Genomic DNA, 19769 nt, shown 5'->3' with positions numbered 1-19769 from the left:
TTTAGCCCACCGGTCGCCTTTTCCTTTCAATCTCTCTCTCTCTCTCTCTATCTCTATCTCTCTCTAATGTACCCGTGCCGCTCTTTCTGTTTGCTCAAATTGTCACCGCTGCGAAATCCTCGACAGAGTGGGCGGTGCCAGTGCGCGTGCGTTATTGAATGCAGGAGTGCCACACATTTCCTCGCGAGGAACCCGCGTTTTCGCCTTGACAGCTGTGATTTGTCAAACGCATCGGCGCTGCTTACGGCCTCATAAATCTGGCCCTATTTTCGTGTGACTATATGGTCGGCCTTTCACAGTGCTTTCATTAGAGATGTCTTCGAACTACCCATTGCGAGTTTTTAATGAATGAAAATAAATGTTCTGGGGGTTCTCTTTGGACCCGCAGAGTTTTTCACTTGTTTAGTTTCATTATCGTTTGACTACTCTACAAGCGCAGGGGAGCGCTTTGGCGGTATAGCCTCTGTCTGAATGCTTGGGGGGGGGGGGGGGGGGGGAAGGGGACAAGGTCAGTGGCGCTTAGTGCCAGCAAAATCCGCACGTGCCTTGATTTTTTTCCTCCACATGCTCGGCAGTTTCATGCCCTTGGCAATGAGTGCGCAACCCAACCAAGTTTCACTCTCCTAGATCTACGCACTTTAACTTTTCCTCGATAATATTTACAGCAACCTAGACAGGACAGCCGTAAAGATCTCCGGTGAAGTGGATTCATAAAGTTTGTTGCATTTTTTTCGAGTTAGCGTCTGTGTGCGCAAGTGGCTGCTGCCGCCTAAACTGCTTCTGAGCAGCGTCGTGTAAACTAAGCGTGCTCTGTTGAAATCTGTACCCCGATGGAGCGGGCAAATGAAGCGTGCTTTGACGTCAATCCTCCGGTCAGAAATGTGCGAATACCGGGTTCGGTCTTTTCTCTTGCCTATTGACGAAAGAATAATATGAAAGAAAAATATCGGGATATCTGTGCCCAAATTTGTTTATTTTTTGTCGTAACAGAACCAACGATTCAAAAATCTATACGTCACAGAGCGGGAACTTTCATCGTGCATCTGAATGAAGGGAGGCAAGCAGGTGTGAGACGAGGCAATCTGTAGAAAACGTTTAGTATATATATATGTTCATGGGAATTACTTAGGCGGGCGAGCATGTTGTGCCGCCTGTGGTTGTCAAAAGCAAAAGGGACTTGGATATCCTTTGTATGAAGGCTAGGTAAGCTATGCTTCATGATAGCAGTAGTAATCAACTTTATTTATCAAACGATCAGGCGCTACCCTAGGAGCCGTGATACGCAGTTTTTCTTTTTTTTCACTGCGCCATCGAAGAAACGTGGGCTCACGCGCGAGCTCGCATGCGGCTAATGAGCCCTATGCACTTGCTTCGCAGTGCGAGAGGTTATTAAGTATTCGCCGTCGTGTTGCAGTGCTGCGAATTCTCCGCCTATAGCAGTCCAGCGTATTTCACCTGTGGTGCCCGTCGACCAGAACTAAGGAGGTCTATAACTAAGCGTCGAGAGCCGTGGCCGAGCGAAGTACGCCGTGAACTTGTTTCTCCGCGTCAGAGTGAAGGGTAATCTACATTCTTCCAGGTCAGCGCGTGATGCGCGCAACGGCGGGGGAGGTACAGTGCACGGAAGTATGCGCGCAGGCGAGAGCAGCTGGACACGAGTACACGCTTCGCCCGTTTGTTCGCGTTGCTTTTTGAAAGAGTGCCGCTTCTCGAAAGAAAGAGTACCACCTCTCGCGTGGCGCACGGGCGCGGGGAAGGAGGTTGGGGGGGGGGGGGGGGGGGGCGAAAGCGACTCAAGAATGCGCCCGCGCGGTGTACCGAGGAGAAGCTTGGCCGTCGTCGGAGAAGCCGGCGGCGCGCCGCTCGGCCCTCGGTTATCGACCGCGGCGTGCACTACACCGGAGTGCATTCGCCTCGGCGTGCGGCAATGCCTTTTGCGATGAGGAGCGTGCCCACGGCGGCCCGTCCTCCGGGGAGCGAGAGCGAGAGCGGATTAATGCACGCGACAGGAAGGGGCTTTTGTCGAGCATCAACAGCGTCGAGATTAGTTTTTGCCCCGTTGCTTCCTTCGTCTCTGATTCCGGACTCAGTCGATATGGGCGCGCTCTTTTAGCCCGTCACTTTTTGCACGTGCTTCCTGTTCGTTGCCTGCCTTGCTCGTTGAAACAGCACATGGCGTGCTTGACGCGCAGACCTACTCCCGCCGATGCAAATGACCATAGCGCGTGCGTGTCCAACATTAACATTATAGAAAAGTGGAGATTAGCGCTGAGGCAGGGCATACCACGTGCTTGTGGCGACTGTTCGCGCACCTCTCCTCTTCGTCTGTGTTTGCGCTCGTCGAAGAAATTCTGAGTGACTATCTTGGCGTGTATTCATAGAAAGCTCTTACGCTAAAATTGTTCGTAAGAGCAAATTCCGTCAATCATTATGCTGGACATGAAGGCAGCCGGCCCGTGGCAAAGCGCACTTTCGAAAGAAAAGCTTTGTGAATGCCGCACCTGACTTGCATTCACGAGAAAGCTTTAACGCTAGAACTGCTCGTAAGAACAGGCGCTTGCCGATCGTGATGTCGTTACGCTGGAGATATGATTAGCGAAATGGGCTGGTCAGTTACGAACAACTCATTCAAAAATAATTTTGTTTGCAAGTGCTCTTTAACATTGGCTCGTCGCCTTCTCTAATTATACGTCGAACGTCTGCATCGGTTGGCATTTGCTTTTGCGAACAATTCTAGCGTGAGAGCATTTTTCGTGAATACGGGCTGAGAAGCTTTGTGAATTCAACCTGTGGGTTTCAATCTCCTGTGGATGAAAGCACCGTCCTGGTCAAACAATAATAATAATAATAATAATAATAATAATAATAATAATAATAATAATAACGCATGAAATAGTCGCTGGCCTTGGTGCATCGAAGAATCCTGTTCCGGTAACACAATTCTGGTTGTGCTTGCTCCAATCTTCCTGCTCCGCTTCCTCGGGTGTCCGTGCCTGGGGATTTTGCGACGAAGCAGACCTCTATCTCGATAGCGGATTAGGGATTTCGATCTGATTAGAGCCCGCCTGTTTGTTTCGGAGAACGAGGCGGAGGCAAAGAGAAAACAGGATAGCCATTTAATAACTCCCGAGGAATACGACAAGCGGCAGCACTCAGTGGAAAGATAAAGAAAAAGGAAACACGGAACTATTCGTGTTTTCTTTTTCCTCGATTGTCGGTTCCTTTTATACTTTTCAAAACTTTTCTTCGTTTCGCGTTCAGAGACCAAGATCAGCGAAAGGGTTGCAGTGCTTCTAATTTAATCAGTTATTTCCGGAGGTTCTCTTTTGGTCCCTTCTTGTAAAGAAGGCATTAAGGTTATATAGTTATAGTTTCTGAACAGCTAAATCTTGTTACGCTTCGAGAATAACCTCACTAAAAACCGAAAGCCCAGGTTCACAAAAGTGCTGTTACGTTAGAATATTTTTGTAAACGCAAGTTTTACCCAATTAGGATGCTGGACATATTATTAGCGAGCCCAACGGCAAACAGCAATTACAGACAAAACGCTTTGGGAGTTCGGCCCGAAGTGAACGAAGTACGCGAACGAATCGGGTTCGGAAGGTCGGTCCAAATACAAGTCGCGACGCACTATTATTGTAAGACAGCTGCCGTTCATCCTTCAATGGCAAGCTCGAGGCTGGCCGTCGCGTTGTTCTTCACAGTGCCATGCCGGCTTAAGATCTTAGGCTTTAGTTTTTTTAAGAACAACTTCCACACAAGTGACATGGCAATTTGGAGCAGAGTCACCATAACGCTTCGAAATCTTATTCCACGTATGTAGAATTTATTGTTTGATGTTACAGTGCTGGATCTTACGTATAAACACCACGCAGCAAGTGAACTTCAAGGAACTATGACAGCACATGACTATGACCCGTACATACTTTTAACCAAGGATGCCCGCCAATGGAAAGGATCACTTGCGGAAGGTTTGCGAATGTGGCGCCTGAACGATAAATAATAGACGCAGGGCACTTTGACTTTTACTACGTCGTCTCAACTCTGAAGATATGAAAAGTATTTATTTTGTTTTTTGATCTAAGGCCATTGATTTATCAACCTGAGCCCATGTAACCTAACCTGGCCAGCGTCTCACTATCTAGAGGCAAAAGATGCACGAAAACCCGCAAAAATAGTTTTTCTGCTTTTTCCAGTCGCACTTACCACGAGCGAGAAAAGTTTCTTTAAGGCAAACCGATTATAGAAAGTCAGTCAGTGCGTTAGAATGAAAAGCTTTCGCGGGTAAACGCACATAATCGAGGGCGTCACCATTGTTACACCGTAGCTTTCCAGCGTCGCAAGCGCCTTATTTATCGTCGATGAGCTCGCACCATGTTCGCGTCCTGCTTCCGCCGACCGTGACGAGGCGACGTGCCCGTCCTTCACGGCGGTGCACAGGGCGCGCTTTAATGACCGGGCTAGCCGTAAATGGAGCGCGACAGTGAAGGACCGTCTGCGGCAGGGGATCCTGATTATGGCAAAAGTTTGCATCGAAAAGTCTGCCGCGCGGTTTAGCCGAGGCTTCGGAAGGTTCCTTTCAATAAGGTCGTGCGGAAGTAGAGCCAGCTACATGCAAAGGGAAGCTCGGTTTGCGTTTAAGACCGGCATCTGCCCTTGTTTTCGTGCGGGTATAAGAAAGCTTTCACGGATGCTCGACACGAGAGGATACGTGCACGAGAGGCACTAGAGGTGCGCTCGCACCGTCGTCGTGCTGGCACGGTGTCGACGCGCACGCGCGGCTCGCGCGTGGAGTGTTCGAAGATCTTCAGAAACGCGAAAAGGGGCTGCAAGAAGGACGAAGCCAAGTAGACACACGGCTCGGCCAGCACGCAGGGCTGCGCAGTATCGAAGATATAGAATGTATCTTGAGTACCACCTCTTGTATGTATCTTGAATACCACCAAGTATCGTGTATTTTAACCTGCACGGTACACTTACAGCAAAGTCCACCAAGGCACCGAGACACTGACGCAAGCAAGAGACGGCAGTTAAAGTTTTGTTCCAAGAGACGACACTTGTACGCTGGATGGAACTAGTGTTAACAAATAATAAAAAGTTCACTACAACACCTTTTTTAACTATAATTGCTAACTGCAGAATGAACGTCAAGTCAGTGTTTTTAGCATACCATATCGCTAAAAACTTCGCGCATAGAGCCATTTTCGGAGAAATTACTTCCGAACACGTGTCGTGAAATGCATTCCTCTACCAGATAACAGCCTCACACATGCATTTTGCACAGCGCAGAAGCTCATCTGCGTGGAACCGCAATGCACATCGCTTCACATTTGGAGTACTTTGATTACACTCTACGAGTGCTGACCAAGCCACTGATTACTTTCGCGTTTCTTTTTCTTCCCAAGTTTTATTCACAAATGCAGTAGACATAACCAGTTGGCCTGGTTATTTCAGTGCGCCCTCTGCAGCCATTCACAAGTTGTTTATCCTCACTTTCAATAGTTTTTTCAAAAATTTCGTTCGTTATCTTCCCCTGTTTTCTTGTGAAGGCATCGGCAGCGAGACTGGAAACTCTCTTGATGTGTCCGCTGGAGGGAAAGGAGGTGGTGTAACGTATACAAACACCTTGCGCACAAAAGTGGGGCCACACAATGCCGTGACGTTCGCCCTTGTGTTCTCTATGAAGCGCAACGCTTCATTGTTGCTGAGGCTCGGAGGAGGCGCTCTCGCTATATGTCCAATTAAAAGCTAAAGAATAATCAGCGGCCATCGCTGTCGAGCCGTCGCTTTCATTTGTCGGCCACCAAGCGTCAAGGTTATGAAACAAATGTTGAGCGTCAGCGTTTGCTTGTCTAAACGCGAGCATCTGCGAGGATGCTCCGTGACACGACCGTGTTCGTTCTGCTGTAGTTCGATCCAAGTTCAGTTGCTCAAATCAGTATCAGCTGTTACAGTTTGTCCGTCAATAAAGTAATCGGTTACATGTAATTATTCGCTGAAGAAGAAGGTAATTGAATTGTGGTGAGCGTTACGGAGTAAAAATAATCGATAAATTTACAAAAATACAAAAAATGTAATTGATTACAAGTAATTAATTAGAAGTAATTCATTACGTACAAGTCTGATTTGAAGTCAGTTGATCTAGAACACTCTAGTTGCCAGATTATTCTTCGACAGCTGCACTAAATTTGGTCAGCAGCTTACCGATATAGGAATGATGCGGATAACGTGAGACAGAACAGCATGCCAGCCAGCAAAATTCCCGAAAAGTGTGAGAAGGTGAATACAAAAAAAATTATGGTGTTGAACGTGCCAAAACCACTTTCTGATTATGAGGCACGACGTAGTGGAGGACTCCGGAAATTTCGACCACCTGGGGTTCTTTAACGTGCACCTAAATCAATGGTCAATGGTCAATTTTCAGTGACTCAAAGGCAGCCCTACAATCTGTGCTATCAGCTCTGCGTCGCGGGCCATTCGAACAGCTCGTGCTCGATATTAGATGCCTACTTCATACATCACATGAGAAAAGACATCACGTGACGTTTCAGTGGCTGCCAAGTCACTGCGGCGTCATAGGAAATGAAGACGCCGATAAAGCCGCTCGGACAGCTCTTGAAGACACACAGGAAGAGGCCATACCACTTTCACGGTCCGACGCAGCCAGCAGGCTTCAAGTGCTTGCACGGGTGATCACGCTCTCTCTATGGTGCACACCAAGCAGCCAGACCAACCGCAGCAATCATCAACACGACCTGCCCTCATTGATGCATCTCTGTATGCCAACTGGACTCCGCCGAAGTGAGGCCACCCTGCTTTATCGCTTATGGCTAGGGGTGGCCTTCACGAAATCCTACTCGTTTCGCATTGGAATGGCCGACAACGCTCTCTGCAATGCCTGCCTTTGCGAGGAGACGATGGAACACATTCTGTGCGACTGTCCTGAATATAATGTTCAGAGACAGTCCATGGCGTCCGTTCTAGCGCACCTGGACAATAGACCATTGTCAGTTGCAACCGTTTTCACATATCGCCGACAGAAGACATCGCAGCTGAAGGCGACGAAGGGACTACTGCGGTTTATGAAGGATACGGGCTTGGACAAGCGGCTGTGACAGTGATGTCGCGTACCGCGCAAGAGTGACGGACTGTAACTGACGATGTGTTTGCTGTGTTATGTGCTCTCTCTCTCTCTCCTCCCATCTTTCATCCCCCGCATCCCGCTCCCATGTGTAGGGTAGCAAACCGGTTAGGCTAAACTGGTTAACCTCCCTGCCTTCCTTCTCCACTTTTTCCTTCCTTCCTTAAATCCAAGCACACGGGCGTTTTCGCAGTTCGCCCCCATCGAAATGCGGCCGCCGCGGCCGGGATTCGATCCCGCGACCTAATGCTCAGCAGCCCAACACCATAGCCACTGAGCAACCACGGCGGGTAGGTGAATACAAGAGAGCGCGGAGACTACTTTCGCTCAACTCTGCCATTACATCCATCTTTTTACAATTCAAACGCAGGTTCATTAACATATGTTCAGTTATCTTAAAACCTACGGCTTTTGACAGGTTAACTGCCCCATAAGAAATCGCGCTGAATAGGTTCTCTGCTATTTGCCTCTCCATCACCCATTTGTGTGTGTGTGTGCGTGCGCGTGTGCGCGTGTGTGTGCGTGCGTGCGTGCGCGTGCGTGCGCGTGTGCGTGTGCGTGCGTGCGTGTGTGCGTGCGTGCGCGTGTGCGTGCGTGCGCGTGTGTACCGCCGAAATCCCGCCAAAATCTCCAGCCCCATTTGCGAGCATACTTTCTGGAAGTTTCTACGGAAGTTCTCTGTGCGGCTAATGAATGCCAGCATGCTTTCCTAAGCGGAACGTTATCTGCTCATACATAATGTACTGCTTCTTCGTCTGAGGGATATAAAGTCAAATCTTCAGCGGTGCGTACTGTACCACCTCAAACCTAAACAGTCATTTAAAATGACACGCGCTTTGAACAGTGATGCAAAGTCATCATGCCATTGTCACGATGGTGGTAAATAATAGTGAACATCTCATTTGAAACAGGGTGGGGGTGTGTGCCACCAAGTTTGATCTTTAAGCTTTCTGGCATTTCTACATCTTTAAGTACCTGAACACCCTGCGCTACATATGCTATTGTTTGCTGGCATTTATTGCGCGATGTAATGTTTATAAAAAATGACCGCTCTTCCACTACTGCAAAGAGGGGGGCAAGCGAAGCTCGAGATCCGCGGCTCTTCGTTGTCTTTACGCCTCGGCTTCGCACCCCCTCACGGCAAGGTCGGCACGTCGACGATGAGATCTTTCTAGAGCGGATTCCCAGCGGCGTTCATCAAACGCCGCCTGTTCTTCGGCCGAACGCACGACGCGCGGCCAGCTTCCGCCTCCGTTCCTTCAACACAGACTGCTCTTTGGCAGAACGAACCAAACGCGGTCTCCCCATCTGACTGCTGGGCCTAAACTGGCGTAAAATGGCAGGCGCGAGGCGAGCGAACACGCGATCACATCCTTTTGCTCCTCTGGAGGGAGGAGACGCCTGTGAATGGCTCGTGCCTTGCACTGCGCCTACTTCTTCATGCATATAAAACCCCATTTTAAAAGTCACGTACGATGAACCGGCAGTGGCTGAATCGGTTAGCGTGGTGGTTCGGATCCGCAGCCCGACAAGCATTTTTTTTATTTTCGCGTGGCTTAGGTTTTTTCGTACGGAAACACCAACATCAACACCAACGCCAACGCCAACGCCGACACAGGTGAGGAAATACAAGCTTCGCTTGAAAACGTTGTTACGTCTGTAGAATGCGCGCGACCTATTTGGTGCGTAATATGCAAATTACGCATTGAAGCTTAGTGTGGGACAATTACGAACATGTGCAAACGAACACGTAGCAAAATAACACCCGATTCGCTTTTTGACTGGCCCACCAAACAGTGCATCATGTCGAGTGCATAAAGACGGCAGGGAAAATCTGCTGACGGCCAGCCTATGCATGCTGCGTTTATCTGACGCAAGTTCAGCCGGCCCCATAAACTGTTGTGGAATAGCGATGCAATACTTGGTTAGAATGTAGAGAAAGAAATTCGTACGTGTTACTGGAGTACTTAATTGAAAGGAACGAAGCGTGCGGGCGGGAGACAAACATTTTGCAAGGGAACAGGTGCAAGTTTGCAGTGGCCCCTAAAAATGGAGCTATATTCAAGAATGGACAAACATATCGTGGTAACCTAAGATACAAAAGTATATCGTATCGGACACAATTATTTTGCTAGTATCTTGCACCTATATCTTAAATACTTATCGGCTCAGCGTGTTGTACCTATCTGTATCATGACACAGTTGCAAAGTATCTTTGCCCCGCCTTGGTGCGCACCGACACTGGTGTTCCTGGTGAGCAGTTGTATGCATACCACACCGTGGTGCCTGCAGCATTCGGAGAGGAATGCACAGTGCACTGCAAGCTAGAAACGCAGACGGCGTTCCTTTGGTTTCGTCTCGTGCGCCATCGAGGTGGGACGCCTGCAAAGCCAGTGGCGGCGTTCTTCATCATGATTGCATCGTGAATAGTCTGACAACTGCCTGGGCGCTGTTTCTGCTGCGGAGCAGCGGTTACCTCTCGTACTGCGGCGTGCCACCATTCCAGCATAACACCGTTCCGAGAAGCTTCAGCTCGTCACACTAAACCTTGCTGCCAGCTCCCATGCTTCGCGCTTCGGCCGAAACTTCCCGTTATTTCTTCTAGGCTAACGGAAGCAACATTTCCTCCTGCGATATTTTGTGAGGAAAACAATCTGCGATCTTGTATTTGTTGTCGCAAAGCAGGCACAGGCGGCCGGCAGAGACGAGAACGTACAAAAGCAACTCCTATAGAGCATTTGCAAAAGTCAGTTGAGACATTTTACATAGAGTGTCGTAGACTTTAGGTAAACTGCGTTGCCTACTTGGAGATTTCTTTTTTTTTTTTGTGTCAGTAAACATCATGCTGATTGTCTATAGACAAAAGTCGTTAACAAAACTAGTTCTTGTGCTCTATCGTTGTCCGCAGTCTTCTGGGTAGGATGTTCGCACAAAGTCCACAGGTGATAGCCGTCAAACGGTGCAAGGCGACTAGGAGGGAGAAGGAGAGCTGCTATCTATAAAGGCGGACTTAGCCTTGCAAGTGCCGCCAGCAGTAGCTCCGTTTGAGCGCCATTTATCAGGTGACGTAGAGCCTAGAGACTGTCATTACCACTACAGAAAAATCTGCTAACGGTGAGGACAGATGTATAAGACAAGTCCGCAGGTTGATGTCTATAGACATTACGTAGCCTTTATAATCCATCATCCTTGGGCGTACTGTTTAATGTCCAAATAATTTTTTGTGAGAGGGCCTGGCGTTCCTCGCGGCGCCCAGTGGGTCTTCCTTGCGTGGCCGCACCGCTTTGTTACGGCAGCGTGACATTCCTCGTTACTCAAACGGGATTACCGCCACTCGCAGTCGTGTCTCCAGGCTGTTGTACGATTGGCACACTTCGGCGCTTGTTCTGGAGAGGCACGCAACTCATGCCTGAGAAGTTACACAATTTTCACCGGCGAATGAATATCGTATGCGCCTGCAGATCTGACCAGTTGAATGCGCCTGTCATAAGTGTGCCTAAACTGCCGAAACAGGACCCGAAGCTTCGACAGAAATTTTAAAGAAAACAATAAAATAGGCAAAAGGAAATCAATAGGAAGTAATCAGGTGCCCTCTCTCTAATAACACCATATACGTATCATTTGCGATCACAGCGTGTGAGGTTAATGTTACACGTGGAATCAGGTAAGGCTTCAATAACTTTATTTCGTTCTAAATGATGCATTCTATTCTTTTTATGCCGCAAATTTAGGCAGTGCCAAATGTGGCTGCACAATTCCGTTGGATTGTCATGCTATAAATGAAACGAAGCGTAGGGTATCGCGTAAATTCAACAAGTGGCCTGTGTGAGGTTGCATGGAATAAACCTTCTTTTTGTCTCGGTAGCAGCCATGTGGGCCAGTGAGTTACACCGCGCAAGTTTGTGACCATGGAGTACAAAGTCGCTCACTCAGGGAAGAGTGCGGATGAGAAAGCAATACAGCTGTGTCAACTTACGATCACGAGTCTGGCTCCCTTGCTGCTTATTCACGCGACAGCGTTAAGGAGCTCGTGTCGCAGAAAAGCCGGTGTCGTCGGCGTCAGCGGCGTTGGCCATGAGTAATAAATCCCAGAAGGCACTTCATAAATAAAAAACATCTTGCAAGATGGGCTGGTGGGAATCGAACCAGGGTGTCCGGAGTGTGAGACGGAGACGCTACCAGTCAGCCACGAGTTCCTTCCTTCAAAACGGGACAAAATCACCTCTAGTGAATGTGGTGTTGGCTTAGAAACGTGCCGTAGAAAGTTATACTGCGGTGTATATCGGTAATTATGACCATGTAACTTACAGAAGTCGCAGTTTCACGAGTAGCGAAGAACGTTTCCGCTACATTTCTTCTGCGCTCTGCGCACACGCAGAGCCATCTTGCGGCAAACACAGGAGAGCCCCTCCTCGCAATGTACGGCGCTGCCCCGACACGTGGCGCGCCACCCGCCCCATGATCGCGTCCGCCTTCATGGCGCGTCGCGGCCCGGCTATCTGTGCCGATCGCGGCGTTTGGCTGGCCTAGCGCGTTTGAGCAGGCGATGCGAACGGGGTGCGATAACGCTATCGCGTTCCACTCTTGAAGGCGAAGCTTAAGCGCCCTCCAATTTTTTTCGTTGTTATCCATTCTTCCTTCTCTTCTTGCATTCATTTCTTTTTTGCCTCTTTCAGTTTTTTTGTCACTTTTGTTTCTTGTTCAATGCAGTCAAGCACCGGACATTTCGTTACACCGATTCGCAGGCCGTGCAGGCACCTGTTGAAACCTTGATGACAGCGAAACGCGGACGCATCTGGATTCTTACATTCCACGCAGATCACTTCGATAGCTGCCAGGGTTCCTAATGACTCTGCGACCTTCTCGAGAATTATACTGCGTCTGCGCATCGTGTTGACATCCTCTCGCAGTGAGGTCCGGAAGTACGCATATTGAAATCTCGTGGCTAAATTTGGGTTTCCGGCTTCGCTCCAAAGCAAAGCGACCTAGCGCCGTCTGCTCTTTTTTCATATCGGCTTCTCAAAAACCGGAAACATTTCCGACGAAGTCCCTATATTTTCAGGGTACCATATTTTATTGAAATTAAAAGGAAAGAAGCAGATTCAGTCACCCTGTAATGACAATAGCTATTTCTTTTTACGTAATAGTGATAATGACAATAAGAAACATTAAAAGTGGAAACGTCGAAGGTTCGGGAAATCAAGAGAGTAAATGAAGTCCTCCGCATATATTCCTGAACGTGCTCGAACATACAGAGACAAATGGCGAGGACAAGTTGCCCCAATTCTATGCTGAGTCCCGACATATGCGCGTTTACTCAGTTCCGAACCCGTCCACAAGGGCGCGATGCTGTCCTAGATAAAGACGGGTGACATGACACGCGCGCAAAGGCACAAGCGGCAAAACTCGGCTTTATCGCACAAGGTGCATAAACTATGAGCACGACACACGTATTAGACAACGAATGCAAATCTATAAATGCAACTGTATTTATGTGCTTTGTATCTTGTGATTGTATATCGAGGCCAACATCCGCAGAAAGGCAGTATAATAGGAGGCTATTTTCGAAAACATGATATCTTCAACTAAAAAAAAAAAAACGACACCCGTCAAACACATTTTTTCTTTTCCCAACTACTAAGACCTCTTGCTCGTGCTTTTCAGGCCGTTACTATGTTTACGGCCTGATGTGTCCGGCCATAGTTTATTTTTGTGGATGGACGGCCTTCGTCTGTTTCTTTAGTGTTTTTTCCGGTAACTCAGAACGCACTATTCAGCACTGCGTGTCAACAAAAATCACCAGGTGGTCCAAAAATATACTCCAGACGACTCGGCGGAGCGCCTATTTTATATTCGGAAATATTATTTTGCGCCTCTCGTGCCCTTCGAGGCAAGAACCTGACAAGTGCAATTCAATGTGTGAATGTATAATTCTCCCCACAGCGCACAATGTAAAATTGAACATCACATATGCGAGGTCACTCGTATCATTGAGTCTTGGCGTTTTTTTTTCGTTAAGTGCGTCAAGCATTCCTTGGCTCATTCCATGATGTTCTCGCCAGCATCTTCATAGCCATCAGTAAACAAGGACCACGAACAAGAAGCATAATTTACAACAACAACAAAAAAAAACTAAAATAAAGCGTATTTATACCTCGAGTGAAAGTATTCAGGAAGGCGCCATGGACGTTAATTAATGACATTGGCCACGTTTCAAGATTTGTGGGCAGGCTTGGAAGAAGGGTTTGCTTTTTGGGCGCGTAAAAAAACGAAGAAGCGAGGTAATTTTCTCAGTATTAAAAAAGAATAGCCTTCCCAAAGCATTTCTAATAATGAGTAATGATCTAATTAAAAGCAATCAATCTCTGTGGGAGACCGTAAGATAAAGTAAAATAAAAGCGACAATTAAGCAATGCAGCTACAAAGTAAAAGACGAAAGATGTCACGCCTGTAATTACGTCTGCTTTTACATCGTCTCTTCTCTTTATCCCTTCCTCTGGTAATGTCGACGAAGAGATGAATGATTACTCTACATTTAAACACACGTGTACGGCGTGAGGAACTAAAGAGAGAAGACAGGGATGTTAACCAGAAATTAGTCTGGTTGGCTACCCAACTATGGGGGAAGGTAAAGAGAATAGAAAGATGAGCTAGAGAGAGGGAGGAGGAAAGTCGCGGCGAGATCGCGTACGCACGCCGAGGGTCTAAGCAAGTCAAAGGCATTTACACAGGTCAGTTGCCCTCAAGAAAGACAAACGTGCCTTCAGAGCTTTCTGCACCGACAAACGATGGGGACCGTCCTCAAGTAGCGCCTGCACAGACAACAACCGATCGTCCAGTCGTCGCAATGCGATAGATAATGTTTGTCCTTTCGACTGAAATCGACGACAGTGGCACAATAAGTGTTAGATGTTCCTTCTTGGCCCTCAGGCTCCATCGTGCAGGTCATGCTCCCGCACTCGTGGCTTTATCTGGTCGCTGTGTCGACGAATGTTCACCCCCTCTTGGACCATCGGCGTCCACCATGCGAGTGCCGTCCGATGACGTGTTCTGTGCTGGGATCCATGGCTCGCCTCGCCCGAAGTTCTTTACCCAGACAGGAACGGGGCGGTCACCTGGAGACTGTGGGGCGAGAGGCCCCTGTGGTGCCACTGCGTTGTCCAGCCTGGAACGGAGCTCGTAGCCCATAAGGAGTTTCGCTGGGGTACTGCCCCCGGCCTGCGGCGTCCTTCGGTACCTGTGCAGAATCCTTGCCAAGCGTGTTTTCAAAGACCCATGGACATTCTTCAAAAACTCGAACAGTTCGCATGGCGCGTTCCGCGAGACCGTTGGACTGCGGATGATACGGTGCTGTCCGAACATGTGTTATGTTATTTACCTTCATAAACTCCCGAAATTCGGCACTTGTATATAGCGCGCCATTATCAGATACAAGCGTCCGGGGCAATCCGAACGTGCCGAACAAGGTGCGCAGGGCTTCTATGGTGGCGTGGGTTGTGGTGCTTTTCAGGGGTATTGCTTCGATCCATTTACTATGTGAATCCACAACGATCGGTAGCATGTATCCACCGATCGGCCCCGCAAAGTCAATATGCAGCCTGGACCAACACTCGCGCGTTTATGGCCATGCGACCGGGAATTTCTTGGGGGGCATAGGCGCTGCTTGTGCGCAACTGGGGCATGACTTTACCATGTTCTCGATCTGGTTAGCGATCCTCGGATACCACAGCAGGAATGGCCTAGCCGCTTCATTGAGCAAATACCTTGATGGGTATCATGCAGCAGGCGTAACGTTCCCGCTATTGCACTCTTAGGCACGATTACGCGATGGCCCCAATATAGAAGCCCATGACTCCACGTTATCTCAGCCTTCCGGTTGAAGTATGGTCGCAAATACAGGTCCTTGGGCCCCAAATTTCTTGGCCACCCATTTTTGCACCTTTGCTAAGTCCTCATCGTGCGAGGTGAGAGCGGTCAGTTGTTTCGCGGACTATACACCGTCATTCAGGTTTTCCGTGAGCAAGACATACTCACCATCCCCGGTTTCTTCCAGGGTCTCTGGCTGAGACGTTGTGGACGTCGGGAGTCGGCTGAGGGCATCTGCTGGAACATTATCCTTTCCCGGCTGGTGTTTGATGACGTAGTCATATGCACTCAGCAGCAGGGCCTATCGCCGGGTTCGGGCGGCGGCCATCACTGGTACAGCCCTATCCGGATGAAAAAGTCCCACAGGCGGCTTATGGTCAGTCAACAGTGTGAATGGCTTACCGAGTAGGTATTGTCGGAATTTCGAGGCCCCAAAAACTAGAGCCAGAGCTTCGCGCTCCAGGCGTGAATAATTTTGCTCGGCTTCCGTCGGTACCCGAGAACGAAAGCCTATTGGCCGACGCACCCCGTCCTCGACATCGTGAGAAAGCACTGCACCGATCCTATCCGGGGAGGCATCGCATTCCAGGACAAGAGCCTTGCAAGGGTCAAAATGCGCCAAGAAATCAGTGGACTTGAGGAGGTCCTACACCTTGCTGAACTTCCGTTGGTGACTGGGACTGGACTCCCACTTAGCTTCCTTGCCGAGCAGTTGATAAAGTGGCGCCATGGCCGCAGATGCATTGAGAAGAAACTTGTGTTACCATGCCCAGATACGACCTTAACTCTGCGAGATTCCGCGGCACCTGCACTTGAAGAGTGGCATCCACGTTGTGTAACTTTGGTTGACGTCCCCGAGCACTAATTCGATGTCCCAGGATATCCACCTGTGCTCGACAAAACTTGCACTTGTCCGCATTTAAGTGCACGCCATTTTTCCCGAAACCGCTGCAATACTTCGTGCATTGTGGGGCAGTCATTGTGTTTCTCTGCGATGATGACGGCGTCCAAGTAGACCTGAACACGATGAAGTATTTGCAAGATGGTCTCCATGCGGTGTTGGAACACTGCCGGCGCTGAAGCCACTCCAAATGGCAGGCGATTGAAGCTAAACAGTCCCTTATGCGGGTTTATGGTCGTAAGTAGCATGGCTTCGTCGTCCAACGGTTGCCGATGGTAAGCCTCCTGCAAATCTATTGTGGTGAAAACCTGACCGCCGTTCAACGTTGCCAGGTTATCTTCCACTCGGGGAAACGGATACTGCTCAGTGTGACAAACTTTGTTTGCCGTGAGTTTAAAAAACGCCGCAGAGGCGAATGCGGCCGTTACGCTTTACTGCCAGCACCACCGGTGCGGCCCACTTAGAATGAGGCACAGGGACAATAATACCCGCGGCCAAAAGGCGCTCAAGTTCAGTCTACCCTTCGACGAAAGGCGTACGGAACCTCGCGTGTCTTCCAGAATTTCGGTACCACGTTGTCCCGCATCTCAAAGTGTACCGGCGGACCCGTGATGAGACCTAGGCCTGGCTCGAACACGTCAGTGAATTCTGTTACCAAACGGTGCACGTTAACATCATCCCTCCTAACGAAAGGCATTCGCTCACCTGTCGTGTTCACGTTCATTACTGGCGCCTCGAACATGTTGAGCGCCTGGATCAGGTCGCGTCCGCACAGGTTGGGGCTAGAGAAACAGAGGACTGTCCGTCGACCGGTTTCCGCACGAAAGCTTGAGCTGTCCACGAACGGCAAGCCTTCCCAGGAAACAAGTCAGTTTCAATGGCGAACCACGCAGCTTGGGCCACACTGTTTTGTTTTGTTCTTAAGTGGGCCACGTGATGACCGACACCGGTGACCCTGTATCAACCTGCATGTCCATTGGAACACCCCCACAATTCAATGTGCGCACAGTGAATTGCGTGATGCCGACATGGATGACATGACTGTCCGCTGCTAACACGAATATACCGTCCGCGCCCACAGCGGGCGTGGACGGTAGGAAGGCCATGCTGTGCCCTCCTTCCGAGACGACAGGGCATGTACCTGACGTGACAGCCCTTGGTGGCCCTTCAATTATCTGTCTCCCGACAGAAACAGGCTCGGGAGATAAGACCCTGCTGTTGGCACTTGAAGCATGTTGCCGAACGCAACCGGCAATCATCTGGTTCGTGCCCTTTCGCTCCGCAGCGGTTGCACGAAAAATCCGTGGCCGGTTCCTTAGGCGATAAGACTGTCCTCCTATCGCATGTTCGCTTCCCTTCAGCGGCGTGACTCATCTGTTGCGCGCTCGCTTCTGCCATTTCCGCGGACAACACGATTTATTCTGCTTCTCTCCTCGTCAGCTGCGGTTTCGCAAGCAACTGTCGACGCCCTCCTGCGCTTTGCAGCACACAGACGATGCGATGTCGCAGCATTCAATCCAATGTTGCGCCAAAACTGCGTGTGTCCGCTGTCTGACGAGTGGCAACTATGAAATATTTGACAGGTTCGCCTGGCAGCTGGTCGCCTGTAAAGAACTGGCAAGACTGTGCTATCTCGTTTAGTTGCGGCGAGAAGCGCTGCTGCAGCAAAGCTACCACTTGGGCGTAAGAAAGTTCGTTCACCTTGTCTGGCGCGCGCATCGACCACTAAGTAAGTACATCCACGGTGCGAGTCGTCAATGCTGCAACCAACAGGGCCCGCTTCTTCTTGTCATCCGTGACGCCATTGCCTTCAAAGAAGGCCTCTAGTCGAACTTGGTAAGGTGGCCACTTGTCGCTCGTCTCGTCAAACTGCGGCGGGCTGGCATGTCCTCCCATGGTGGTGAAGGCTGCGGCTTACCAAGAGGGCTACCCATTGTCATCCCATCCTCGTCGCCACTGAAGAATACGCACCATACACAGCGGTGGCTGGGCCAAGACAACGTTTATTGCTTTGATGCGTGTTAAATATATGCGTTGTGCGAGACGGTTAGAGAGGGAGTGTGAGGCGGAGGAGCAGAGGCGATAACTGTTGCCGTATGCTGGCGTGACGTCATCCCGATGTAGCAATGTGACTCTCGGGCAGCTTTGTCTGCTTGATCATTTTCACTGATGCCGCAACGGCCAAGTAGCCACTGGAAAATAATTTCTGTTTGACGTTGTGGTGAAGTCGTGGTGAATTGAGATAGAACAAGGCAAAAGAAAGAATCAACCTGATACACGACAAACTAAAGATCGATAAGGATATGTATTTTTGGGACGAAGTGCAAAACAGGCGGGTGAAAATGACAAGCTACAATAGCACCACCCCTGAACCATCGAAACCTTGACGTAATGTGCATGCGCACGACAAGCAACTTCGGCTCTTTAATTTGAACGCCCGTAGTATTAGGAATAAAACGGGGCCCCTTGAAGTTTTGCTGCTGCAGTACGATCCTCACATTACCGCAATAACTGAGACGTGGTTACATGAACAAGTGAATGGTGACGACATTTTCCCGCCTTCGTATACGATTTTTCGTAAGGACAGGCAATCAAGGGGAGGTGGTGTGGCCGTTCTGATCCAACACAAATTTGACGCTGTTTTGCTGGAGGACGTGCCGGAACTTGAATGTATCTGCATTAAAGTAACCTTGTGGGGCCACTCATTCATCCTATACGCATTATATAGACCGCCTGACTCAACTCTTGAATACTTACTAAAATTAAAGGTACATATGTCTAAATACCAGGACAACAAAGTTCTTTTGATTGGCGATTTTAATCTGCCTGGAGTAGACTGGGAACGTGTTGAGACCTTTTCAACCAATACCAATCATGCAAATACTGTGTTTGACATAATGCTCACACATAATTTGATACAATTAGTTCATGAACCAACGCAATATCAAGGTGCCTCTAAATCTGTTTTAGATTTGGTGGTTATTCCTCGTGATTTCGGTACATCCACCGTTGTAATTGATCAAGGTCTGTCTGATCACTGCCTTGTCTCAGTTTCTATTCCCCTGGTGCCGCTTTCGCAGACTGCAAACCCGTAACCTTTCATTATGTGAAAGACTATACACGTGCCCGTGATGCACGCATTATCGACCACCTAGAAACTTGTTTAACAGATTTTGTTAATACAGATGTTTGCAGTTTGTGGGGCCAATTTAAACGCATATGCGTCTACCGCATTGAAAACTTTATACCGTTTAAACGTAAGAAGGTGCATAAACATACACCAAGGATGACGAGAAGCATCATTCACAACAAGCGTAAAGCAAAAAGATTAAAGAAAAAGCATGCTGATCCCCAACTTCTATCCGACACTCTAAATAACCTTGCACATGCGGTGCTTACTTCGAAAGACTACTACTTCAAAACGTCACTCCCAAACTTCATAAAAAATGATCCAAAGATGTTTTGGAACTATGCCAACGAAAAAAAGAAACTCATTTCACAGGTTCTTGTCGATGGTTCATTGGTATTTGATCAGACCGCCATTGCTCAACACTTCAATGACTATTTCCATAGTGTATTTTTGGCCGCTAGTGATTCTCTACCCACCAGAAACAGGGACCATGCTTTAAATGTAAACTTCATTTCTTATCCTGGCGTTCTTGCTATGTTGCTTGACTCTAAGACTAAAACTTCTTGCGGTCCCGACAATATACCGAACATATTTCTTCGTCGCATTGCCGAGTCTGTTGCTAAATACTTAGTTATTATTTTTCGTGTCTCTCTGCTATCAGCAGAATTGCCAGATGACTGGAAGTCAGCCCGAGTTGTGCCTATATTCAAGAAAGGCGACCGTCTATTACT

General features: G+C 48.8%; 1 protein-coding gene and 1 pseudogene across 1 annotated transcript in view; one reads left to right on the top strand and one right to left on the bottom strand.

Moving 5' to 3' along the window:
* Positions 1–19769, top strand: part of LOC126544599 (Kv channel-interacting protein 4-like) — a 617305-nt gene that overhangs the window by 152000 nt on the left and 445536 nt on the right. The window lies entirely within an intron of this gene.
* On the bottom strand, positions 16620–17871 carry LOC140215216 (uncharacterized; annotated as a pseudogene).

Source organism: Dermacentor andersoni, chromosome 1 (assembly GCF_023375885.2).
Source record: "Dermacentor andersoni chromosome 1, qqDerAnde1_hic_scaffold, whole genome shotgun sequence".
NCBI classification, from domain to species: Eukaryota; Metazoa; Arthropoda; class Arachnida; order Ixodida; family Ixodidae; genus Dermacentor; species Dermacentor andersoni.
This window is presented reverse-complemented; position numbering and strand designations above follow the sequence as displayed.